Below are 11968 nucleotides of genomic sequence, written 5' to 3' on the forward strand. Positions count from 1 at the left end.
TATGGAGAGAATATAAAGTAGAGACGTCAATTTTTTGAGAGTACACGGCATTGGTTATTACTCATTTCAAGATATATTAATGTGTGCAAGCCTGCCCCCACTACTCCACCAAATGCGACCAACCAGGGCATACATACATATTTTCTTAAAACACTGGTTTGAGTTTCGAATTTGGTATGCTAATGCGTTAGTGGCATTCAGCAACAATTTCTTACAAGGTTTGAAGGGGAGGCTAACTCCACACTTACATAGAATATCGGATAAGATTTTCTACTACAAAGAAAAATAGAACATTAGACTTTGCCGGTGTTAATGGTAGAAAACGTCTTCAGACGAATGGTCTTTTTCTTCTCACTAAAAAGAAAAACAAACAGTGAGGAGTTGTTTGTTGCCTTTGTTTAAGGAGTTGATGGCTTCTGCTATTAATGGACCTGGGAATTTTAGGGGGTTTGGAGGAATGGGGTTGAATCCGTTTGGGATGAATTTTGGTGGCGGGGGTGATTCTTCATCGATGTTGAGTTTTTTGAGTGGTGGAGAGGAGGTGATGGATGAGAAATGGAGGAAGCAGCAGATTTTAGAGTTGGAGGTTTATTCAAAGCAGGTGGAATTGGTTCAAGATCAGATTAAGCTAGCATTAGAGGAGCTCAGGTCCGTGGGTAGCGGATAAATGGTTGGGATGATGCTGATTCTATTAGTGTAAGGGTAAGTGTTTAATTTGGTAATATGGTTCTTATAAGAATTGATTGGTATTTAATCCTTGGTTGGTATATTGTAATTGATGGGTAGCTAAAGAATTTATTATGTTTATCTTAACTTAAAAGAACAACTGTTTAACTTATATATATTTTTGAATAGATTTTAGTACTTTGCTTAGTCTATGTATTGCAGTTTGACAAAATTGAAATATGATTGGAGGAGTTGAAGGATTTGATTGATAGTGTTATAAGCTTGCAACAGATGATTCCAGACTTCCTATATGTGTAGGGTGTTTGTTGGAAATGACCATCTTTGTGCATCATTTATTTGGAGTTCAAGGTGGATTGCTTTGGTGGAATTTCATGCAAATCACAGTCCAATCAATCCATCTGCTGAACCGAACTCCTCTGCGGGTCCAAGAAAAAAGGTACCTTTTTGGTTTTTATTGTTTTTTTCCTAATCTCTTATTTTTGTCTCAATTGTGAATTAATTTTCCCCTATTTATTATCTGCAATTCTGACCAACTAATATATGTTAACACCTTTGATAGGCTCTATAACTCCATTAATATGTTTTGACAGGACAGTTTGTTTTTTAATCCCTTTTGTTTTTTTTGGCAATTTTTTAAATTGGTAGAACTTATCTTAAAATTTTGACCTCTGGCCAAACAATAAAAACTGTGCCTTCACTCTGTGTTGTATCACCATGGCTTTTGCCGTTGCCTTATGTGGTTTATGAATGCTTTCTAAGTCTCAAGTCCTTAGTAGTATGAGACTCTGAGGCAAATGGATACATTTCTGCTCCTCCAATCCTTGGCTACAAAGTCTTAATAGAGGCCTCACAAATGTGTATACGGGTACACATTATCACTAAGAAGTGCTTGAATGTACACGTGTTTTACTTCAATATGCTTTTGTATTCTAGGAGAATTCAATAATAATAATGAATGGAGCGTCTAGAGATTTCTAGGGTACACATGAAGCTTCTTGAGGTTTGTTGAGAGATGAGTATATTAGTCTTATTTATCTTCATTACAAAATAGCTCATTCTTTCTTCATTGATGCATACCATCATCAATTTGTTGTCGGCGCATTTATATGAGTACAATGAATCATCGATATGTTGTACATACTATGCTTTATATTTTTATTATAAAGTTCAGCTTGATAGATTGCACGCATAGTTCAACTATGTCTTCTTTCTGCGTCTTTGTCTGATATTGGATTCTCACCCTTCATTGATTTTTCATTTGTGTTTTTCTCAGAAAAATGCAATTCACATGGTAGTTCTTTTAGTTATCGGGTTTCATTTAGTTTATCTATAATCTTTATTTCCTTTGATTCTATGCAATTGTTTTATTATGTGTTTCATGGTTCATGGTTCTAAAGTAGTTAGTGATTACTTTTTCGTTCCATACTAATTAACTTTCCCCCACCTAAAGAGAAAGCTAACTTTGTGGTGTGTCACATTAGTGGAAATATAGGCCTACCTTCCTCACATCACTTGATTTGTGAAATAATGTAACAAGCATCCAGTGTGTCCAGCTACAGCCTACAAAGGATTGGCCCAAGTTCCCGATCAAAGCATATTGGTCATATCGATCAAGAGAAAGATACAAACGTTCTTAAGATACAAACGTTCTTTCTCCTCTAGAATTTGAGCATATGTTGATTTGAAATTGTTTCGAACAAAGGTACATTGATCTTTTTTTACATGTATACTTGCATGTAATCAAGTTTGTTTTTTTTAGCATACATATAATTGAACTTTTTGCATATAATCAAATTTATTGTTTACATATAGTTGCTTAATATATAGACAATAGAGATTTGCATTGTACGTCTCCTAAATGAAATCTGGATGTGGTTTTTTAGGTTCAATATATAAGCTGGAAATTTAAGTAAGAACGAGAGTTAGCTAGCAATTGGAGTTTGGATACAATGACAACTCCGGTATGAAGAACTCCTGTTGGTTGTGCATTGAGAATATAGTTTGGATTTGCATTTAACTGCTTACAACAACACTATGGGCAAACCATTTTGTTTAAGATCTCCAAAAGCAATAGAGGTCGCCTGCATGTAGGCTCTAATTGCTTATTTAATTTTTATGTTTTTGGTTTTGTTTTGTTTTGGTTATCGTTTTATCGAAACTTATAAACCAAGTTGCAAGCAGTGCAAACAGATTAGCCTTCTAAAACTTTATAGGAACCATGAAGTAATGATGATGTTGGTAACATTGGACTCTGTAAGATCTGTAGTCGAAGATGAACCATTCAACTGTGGTGAAAAGCCCAATCGAATGAGGTGAGCTTCGAGGGCCTGGTTTCTAATTTTTCTTATTTGGGCTCATTGTTTTTGGAGTCATATATTGATGTCATAATTCATGCCGTTTGAACGTCAAATGTTGTGGCAACTCCTGAACCCAAGTTGGAAGGACCAAAAGTATCCCACTATTTTAGTCAATGGGATAGTGATTTTATTAGTCGTACTTTTAGTCAAGGATGCTTTGCAAGGATTTTAAACTTTCCAACGCAACCACCAATGAGTTACTCTTGCATTGCCAATTTTTTCTCACTATTCTCACTAACTTCTTAGTTTACTAATATTTTTTTTCCTGTGCAGTAGGTGTTAAAACCCAATTCTCTCTTTTAATTCTTAAATTGGTTTCTAACAAAACGAAACGGTAGATTGTCGCCTTTCCATCATAGTACTGATTACTGAGTATCGACATTGATCTCCCAAGCTTGAAATCAGCTGTGTTTCACTTTCAATCAACTACTGTTCAGGTACACAATGTTTAACAACTGTATTTTGGTTTTTAATTATCAATATTAGATCATCAGTTTGTTTTTATATTTGTTTATATTTTTAGTTACCAAGTATCGACATTGATCTCTATTCAGACTATGCATGTCTGTGATCAATGGCTACCTAAGCTATTTTTACTTTGGTGTTGCTCTAGCTCAATGGTTTTATCCATAAAAAAAAATATGATTGTTCATGAATAATCCAACACGTTTTAAGCCCTACCTCTTGCCCCCCTCCTAAATTTTCGGCCATATCTTGGTTATCGGCTTGATTCTCTGCTAATTTTAAGAGATAAATTTCATGCAATGGGGTTACGCCACTAATGTTTTTCATAGAAAAAGTCTTTGAAATATTTAAATTCTTAATTTGATTGTCGCCTTCTTAGTCTTTAATATGTACCCGTTTTATATATCACTCTTTCACACAAACCAAATGTTTTGGAACTATGACATTCTTCTAAAAGGATGACCTGCTTGATGAACTTAAATTTGTCCAATATAAGCTTGATCCTACTCCAAGGACTCTGTGTCAAGTCATTGTTTGCTATTGACTTATAATCAATAGTTGAGTTCTTCAATTGCTATCCATTACCGATTTCTTCAATTGAAACAATGCCATAACGTACAATAGCCCTTTCTTCATTCACAGTTCCCAATCTATTTTATATATTTGTTAATTAGGTGCTTCCAAAAATGCACTATGTGAATTCAGTCACTTAGATTGATAATTTGGTTAAGACATATCGATATACACCTTAATGACAATCGAGAGGGTTGTATAGCGGGTTTTCCTTTAATTTGAGTAAACAAGATATTAATCTATCATTCATTTACTCACTGGTATTATTAAGATATGTAGTTCAAAAGGTTATTAGTTCAATAATATCATGTAAGAGGCACCAATTGGATGTAGAGCTTCATTGGGCTAGCATAGTGTGTGACAGAATTACGGTGTATTTCCAATAATTAATAAAAAGGATTTGGTAGGGGGCATGTTGAGAGGTGGGTTGGTGGCACTTCACTAACATAAGAATATGGAGTGGAATGTCCATGCTAGGAACACCATTACATCTCAAATTTTCTATGGTACATTAGACATGTACATCCATCATATTACTTCAAGAGTAGATGCTTCATTTCACTGAAAATTCAGACAATAATATTATCTTGATTTTCAGTGGATATGAGCTATTAAGACGCCTGAATAAAATGATATATACTTAAATACACACAAACCCACATGCACACACACATATTTAACATAGACACAACTATAAATATGAGAAGGTCCTGACGTCATTTTCAATCATAGGAAGCTCCCAAAATACGAGGATACTGCTACGTTACAGGTAAGTTGCAAAATGCTTATAAAAGCGCTTCCTTCTTTGGTTGAATAAGCTGGGTTTAACTCATTGAGTATATGCCTTTTGTATTTTCGGAATGCCAGCAAAGCAATTTTATGCTATACAGTGTGCAGGTAATGTAATGAAGGGCTTAATGAGTAAAACGAAAACAGTGAAAGGTGTTGGCTGGGGTGTATCTGCTATTGGAACTGGTGTGTATATTTATTGGATTCCCACTTACTTTTCTAACATCATGATGAAGTGAAGAAATTCTTTTATTAGAAGAAAGCGAATGCAACTGACAGTCTTGCATTAGCTTTTGGTAGCCATTTCACTACATAATTAGAAATTTGAATGTTTTAAAATGTTAGATTTCATACATCCTATAGTGCTGCTTTTTCTATCACCATTTTTTTGTCAACAAATGTAACTTTTTCTTTATGCTTGTCGACAAAGGAAATTCGAATTTTTAATTTCTCATTAAATTTTGATTTTGTCAGCAAGAATACCCAGGTGGACTGACAACACAAGTAATGAAGTCGATGCTTAATGATCTCAACCGTTTTCACTACAAGCACCAGTTCTTAGTTGGATATGGTGGTGGCTCTGTTGGGTTAGTTTTTCTTTTTCATTAATTAGTATCACTGTATAAACTTTTATTGATGTCTAAAAAGCATTGTATTCTTTACAAGCGATTCAAAGAATTCATCAAGAATGGTCTAGATGCTTCTTCAACTTCCGTCATTGTTATCATCAAAGACGGTAGTCTTAAACTCATTCAAGTATATCATTTCATTTTGTTTTTGAATATTTTATATTATTTGGAATTGTTTTTGAATGAGGATTTATTTTCTTTTTTGTTTCAAGCTGCATAAAAAAAAAAAAAAAAAAAATCGATAATATTCATTGGATTGGTCACTGTATTCTACTATGAAACAACAATTCTATTGTTGATTTGCCTTATTTCTATTCGTGAATATACACCACTTAATATATTGATTTTCTGAACATTTATAAAACATCAAGCTAAGTCAAAATTTATTGTCATCAAGTGAAGGCTACACTCCTTCCAATTTTGGATCATCTTTATCGGTTAATCTTATTAGGACCTTCTAAAGCAAATAACAAGTTACTTATTATTTGCTTTTATATCTCCTCTTCTCCCACTTTAAGCCTGCAAGGTGATACTTGGCACCAAGGTAAAATTCAAAATTGAAAAATTTCAGTCCATTCTTTATTACTGTTAATGGCTATAGTGATTCCATAACAAACGAATAAATGTAATGATTTTTTCGAATGTTAAATCTCAATTGAGTTGTCTTGCTTATGAATGCTTTTGTTCTTCATTACTTGGTGTGGGTCAATGATATGCCTTAAAGAAAATTTCAAATGGAGTTTGGTTGAATGGTGGAGCTTGAGTGTAAACTTGCAATAGGTAATGCAACGAAACTATTAGTTAGGACTGCCACAAAAAAAAATGGGTAGTTTGAATAATACAACATTTCACCACCTAAAAAATTATTAACCTCATTGAATTTCAATCTCCTTTACATGTAATTCTTTTCTAAGTTTATGACCCATTATTTGTGCTTAAATATAAAATGGGTAGTATTACTATATGCAAGTTGTTAAGGAAGTTCAATGTTTAGGAAATAGATTCACAGTTAAGACGGAGAATTAGTATTTCTATCAGTTAGCATTGGTGTTCTCCAAAGCAGCCTTATTGAACTTCAATCTCCTTTACCTGTAAATTATTTTTGAACTATGTAAGACTTCAATCTCCTTTACTTCGAACTCTAAGGTGCATGATTAATTTAAATAGCTCGCCTTTTTTTATAAGTGGATTTATTTGATTGGTCATAGTGTAACTTGGTTAGTTGTACATCTTACTAATTCTAATTGGCTATTTTGAAATTTGAATGGAAAAGAGTTGCTTGAGGTGCAAGAGCATGCCTAATATCAAGATGCTCCATGATTCACTCAAGAATTTTAAAATCATGTATTATTGTGAGAATCTTGAATCAATTACCCAATGATGGTTATGACTGAACTTAGGGAGCTGGTTCAGAACCCGGCCATCTATATGAATATTTTGATTGATATCCATCTATTTGGGTGTTTATAGATAGATATATTTCTCCTAAGCAAGTACCAATTCAATATGGTGGTTTGAACAAGGATGGCGATGCGTAATTACTGCTTATGCAGTACTGAGGTTATTATCAATCGAGACATTCAAGTTCTTTGCTGTAAAAAGTCCTAATGTTGCAGTGCTCTCATTTTTTTAACCAGTTATTTAACTGCTCTGGCATTCATCGAGACGGTTAAGTAGTTGGGTTAATCAATGAGAAGTATATTGTTTTAAATTTTCAGGTTATGACAGGTTTTATATTTATGAAATGTCGAAAATACAGAGAAGACTCTGTCGAATTTTTTTAGAAAAGTCACGTACTTTAGATATATAATTGTTCGAGTTTTGGGGCGTTGGACTCGACAAAAAATAATTTATTTACCTTGCATTGAGTGGTTGTTAGGAAAGTTCAATTCTAATTTTAGGGTATAATTGCTTCTCTATTTTTTTAGTAATATGTTATTTGCTTTCAAACCAAGTCGATGACAAGTGATGATTTTACTACCTCCTTTAACAGTTTAACCCATTGTTTTGTTGGTGTTAATTAACAAATTTCTCAAATATTTTGTATTGGTGCAGATGGATATTGACTATCTGGAATGTTCGCATTGGCTAATGAAGCTCATTGCATCGTGTGCTCCTCTTCTTGGGATTACTTGATCTGATGAAATTTATCGGTATGTTTTCACCAAATCTATTCTCTTTTTTTCGTTCTCAGAAAGATCAATAGTTTCAAGGTAAGGTAAGTTCCAAAATACTGAAGAGAGTGAACCAGTGTATAGCCAGCTCGGTCTAGAATGATTTATGTGACTCGGCTTTTCTCAGACACAACAATGTCACATCTGAATCCACAAGTGAATTGTTCACTATAGATGTGGTCACATGGATCCAGTTTGAAGTCCCATGAGCTCACACAAGATCTAGGAGTCATTGAAGAAGGATCAAATCTCTTTTTCAGCTGTTTTAAGACTTCTATATCTCCCCAATGAGTTCTTGAATCTCCTTTTATGAACAGTTCTGAAACTGTAATCACTAACACTAGAACGATAGATAGAGAGAAGTATGATGTACCCATTTCTTCTCTCCCAATCTTCTTTTTGTTCTTAAGAAATTTTCTCCTTTTGGGTCTGTTAGATCTCTATAGATAAGAAAGAGAGAGAAGTCAAGAAATGCAGAGATAAGGAAGTACTGTATATGCATCATACACCCATGAGTTTGTATGACAAATGTTGTTTGTATGACAAATGATGATGATCAGAAAAAGAATAAAACTAAACTAAAAGGCTGATATGCAATAGTGGTGGGCTTTAAAGTTTTCTTTGTTTTTCCTGTCTTTGTTTCAGAGAAATTTTGAAAGCTTTTCAGTGGAAATTGTCAGGATACTCAGATTCAGACCCTCTCCAAGTGCCAAGTGCCGCTTCCTTTTGAATTTGTAATATTTGTTCACCACGATACCCATGCACATATACACAAGAAATGAATGCAGCCTATCTAAATCTTTCTTTTGTGTATTTTGCCAACTTCAGTGAGGTTTTATCGTGTTTCTTTGTAGGTCTTTATAACGGATTAAGGGCAATGTATCTCACAAGTCACGAAAAAAAACTTTACTGGAATTTGACAACAAGACCATCAAACAAACCATTCTTCAAATGTAAAGATATCTCTAATACACTAACAATATGATATGATTTAAATGTAGGTTCCATAAAAATGTTTTAATTGTTTCTCAAAGTGTTGCAATTCAACAAATCTGATAATTAAACGTTTAAGAGATGGAACCAGAAGCACTCTGACTCAATTCCAATAAGAATGAATATAGCAAATTACAAAACTATAAATAACGATAGCGAGTTCAAGGGATTATGCGAAAAAGAGAAATACCTTTGAGAGCGCCTGAAATTACTTTTTTGCTAAAGTAAATTGAAAATAGATACTCAAGAGACTAGAGAGGTTAACCATTTGCTTTCTTAAAAAAATATCAGAGTAAGAATACACGTGTGGAAATTAGAGATACAAATGGTGAATGTGGCACCCACGTGTTAAGTATACTAATGGGCTTAAAAATTAAGCCAACCTTTATCATGAAACCCATAAAAAATTGGACTTCTTAATAATAATACACTCTAAGGCCCATTAATACAAAAATAGAGCCTTTTAGCCTCATCAATTATTGGCGTTGCTACTGAGTTTCAATATATTTTGGAAGTAAGATTTTTGATACATACTAATTCATAAACTTTTATTATCAAACATTACCAATAATTAAAAAAATTATATCAATGGTCAATACCCATTTTATATAAATTAATGGCAAACAATTGAATTAATGGTTAACAAAGGCTCATGTATTATTGAACTTTAAGGATTTTGGAGATATACTTAAAGGAAATGTGTTAAATGAAGGCAATATCTACACATTAGATAAATTCAACGTGTGGTTTGCGAAAAGTTATAGGCCGGCCAATTGAGAATGATCACAAGATCTTTTTCAAAACTGGCACATTAGTCACGCCAATGAATGAAGAAGGTATTGACATTGCAAGACACAAATTCACCTTCTTTCACTTCGACACTATTTCAAGTCAAGTTGAAAACAAAACTCGCCTAATAGGTATTGACATTGCATTATATTTTGATAGTGAATTGTTATTTAGGACAATAAAAGCCTAGGTGAGGATGATAAGAATTGTTATTTAGGACAATAATACTTAAAAAAAAAATTAGAAAAACATAAACCCATCAATCAAAGTATATATATATTATAAGCAATGAATTATTATCTATCAATATACTTATATTATTTATTCAAGTGGACTTTAGGTTTTTGAGTCATTAAGCTATATATGTAGCAAGTCCGGCCATTCTCACTCCATGCTTATTTAGTACACTAGCCATAGGCCGGGCCAAATGGCTAGTGTACTAAATAAGCATGCATGGAGTGAGAATGGCAAGCTTTTCAGATCATAATTTCAAGATGGTGATTGTTATGCTATCCAAGTCTTAATTATATATCTTGCCAATTTATTAGTGGATTAATCACATGAACAGGGTCGATAATGTCCCAGAATCCCTATGCATCAACTGTCACTCTGATAGTCTAATCACCTAGAGATTGTGGGCAGAAAGCATATATGGAAGAGATCCGATAAGGAGAGATCATTCTCTCTAAATATAGTGCGCACTTCATATCGGCCGTTGGATGACATGATCATACAGTTTGGTGTGGTTTGCCAGTTGTGGGCCATGCAACAACCTCGATCTCGAGAAGAAATTTCTCCATCCAACGGCTATTTGCCTTGATCTCTCCAAAATTTAGAGAGAATGATCTCTCCTTATCATTTGCTTTTTCCATACATCCACGTAGAAATAATTTAGTTATAAGACCATCAGAACTGACAGGATAACAAACAGAAGGAAGAATTGTACTTCCATTATTTCAAAGTAAAACATATGAGTCCATAAAACTAAAGCAAAAGCTGAATTGCTAAATAACACAAGACAATCTACTTTGGCACTGCAAAAGAAAACTCCAACATCAAAGTCGACTTGAAGTCTCTACTGCTCAGCGACATCTAGGAGGCCAAAATCGACACCCTGCAAATTATATACGAAGTAAGGTACAATTTTGATGTGCTTGTACAAGTGAATGCTCACACAGCCAGTTGTAATCTGTACGTATATAATGCAACGAATTGTGGGCAAAATTGGGCATGACATGGACATCTCTGGCTCATCATTGCCAAGTATAAGCCCGAGCTTCTTATGAAAGCATATGGATTTCTATATCATCTGCTGGACAAAAACCTATCCACTTTTCTGACCCTTTCGAGGCAAGTATTACATATAGTTTTTCTTGATTAGTAATGTGTACGATAGTTACTGAAAGGCATGTTACATATGTTTCAATCTAACGAAGTTATTGTCTCCGCTGAAAATACATATGTCTGATTACTTATGTGCAATTAATCAATCTCGAAATATAAATTGACATATAAATAAATTTACGAGGTAAGAGGATGGAAATAAAGGGCATTACAAATTGGTCCACCTGGTCTATCGACAGCAGCATCTGCTAGTATTGAGCTCAAGAGTATAAAAAGTAAGAAGACACAAAACAATCTGCAGAAAGATCGATTGAAGAAACCCTGTCGAAAATCTGTCACATGTGAAGGAATCTTCATGGCGAAATATTTGATATTCGTAATTGAAAAATCTAAGCACTCCTCAGTTCTCTTCTCACCACTCAGTTCCTCAACAACTATTAATAGCAGAATATCTAGGGACTTAAGTCAGACTTTGGAGGATACGGAGGACTTCGATGCATACCCTCTTGAGACGCATGAGTTCAAAGTTCAAACGTGTACTAGACTTCAGGATCGGAGACTTGTCCGATCTTTTAAGTCCAGCCACTATGGGAATTGAAATGTGACACACTTGACTTTAGAGAATAACTGAAGCCACAACTTTTAAATAGCTTTGGTTTCATTACAATAGCCTATTTAAAATATTCAAGTGGAAAACTAGCTAGCAAACGAAAAAACTAAAGCGATTGATTTGAATCGGTCTAGGTAGATCTATTCACGACTTTGTAGAAGTGTCGGGTGTCAAATTGTCAATCCCTTGGAGCGTATCTCCTTAAAGAGTTGGATGAGGTCCTCCCAGCCCTGTTGTAGCCATGAATTAAAATTTCATAGCTAGAAGTGCCAGACAAACATTTGATTAAAACAAAAAAAAAAAAAAAACTCTCTTTGCTTCTTCCACTCGACCTTGAAGGCTTGAAAACAATATGAGTCCATCAGCACATTGAATGTAAATTCATTAGGATATACGTTCATCAACACTTTGAATGAAGCTGCATTAGGATATCCGTACATCAACTCTTTAGATAAAGTTGCATTAGGCACACCGTTCTCTTGCAATTATATCCCTTCTTTGCAAAAAAAACATAAATTAAAGCCGCACACAACTAGTGTGGCTCTGGCACGAAAAAAT

General features: G+C 34.1%; 2 long non-coding RNA genes across 3 annotated transcripts; both read left to right on the top strand.

The window, feature by feature from the left end:
• On the top strand, nt 1-3476 carry LOC147509177 (uncharacterized). 2 transcript variants are annotated; one of them, XR_015216513.1, is made up of 4 exons: nt 1-702; nt 889-1123; nt 2571-2999; nt 3318-3476. It is a non-coding gene; the product is annotated as an uncharacterized LOC147509177 (long non-coding RNA). The 2 variants fall into 2 exon arrangements; XR_015216512.1 differs by having other exon boundaries at nt 15-702; nt 2571-3476.
• Nucleotides 3477-4997: 1521 nt separating this feature from the next.
• On the top strand, nt 4998-11209 carry LOC147509178 (uncharacterized). The gene is made up of 3 exons (XR_015218412.1): nt 4998-5057; nt 5346-5458; nt 7556-11209. It is a non-coding gene; the product is annotated as an uncharacterized LOC147509178 (long non-coding RNA).
• Nucleotides 11210-11968: the final 759 nt, after the last annotated feature.

The sequence above is a fragment of the Coptis chinensis genome, chromosome 3 (genome assembly GCF_015680905.1).
Source record: "Coptis chinensis isolate HL-2020 chromosome 3, ASM1568090v1, whole genome shotgun sequence".
NCBI classification, from domain to species: domain Eukaryota; kingdom Viridiplantae; phylum Streptophyta; class Magnoliopsida; order Ranunculales; family Ranunculaceae; genus Coptis; species Coptis chinensis.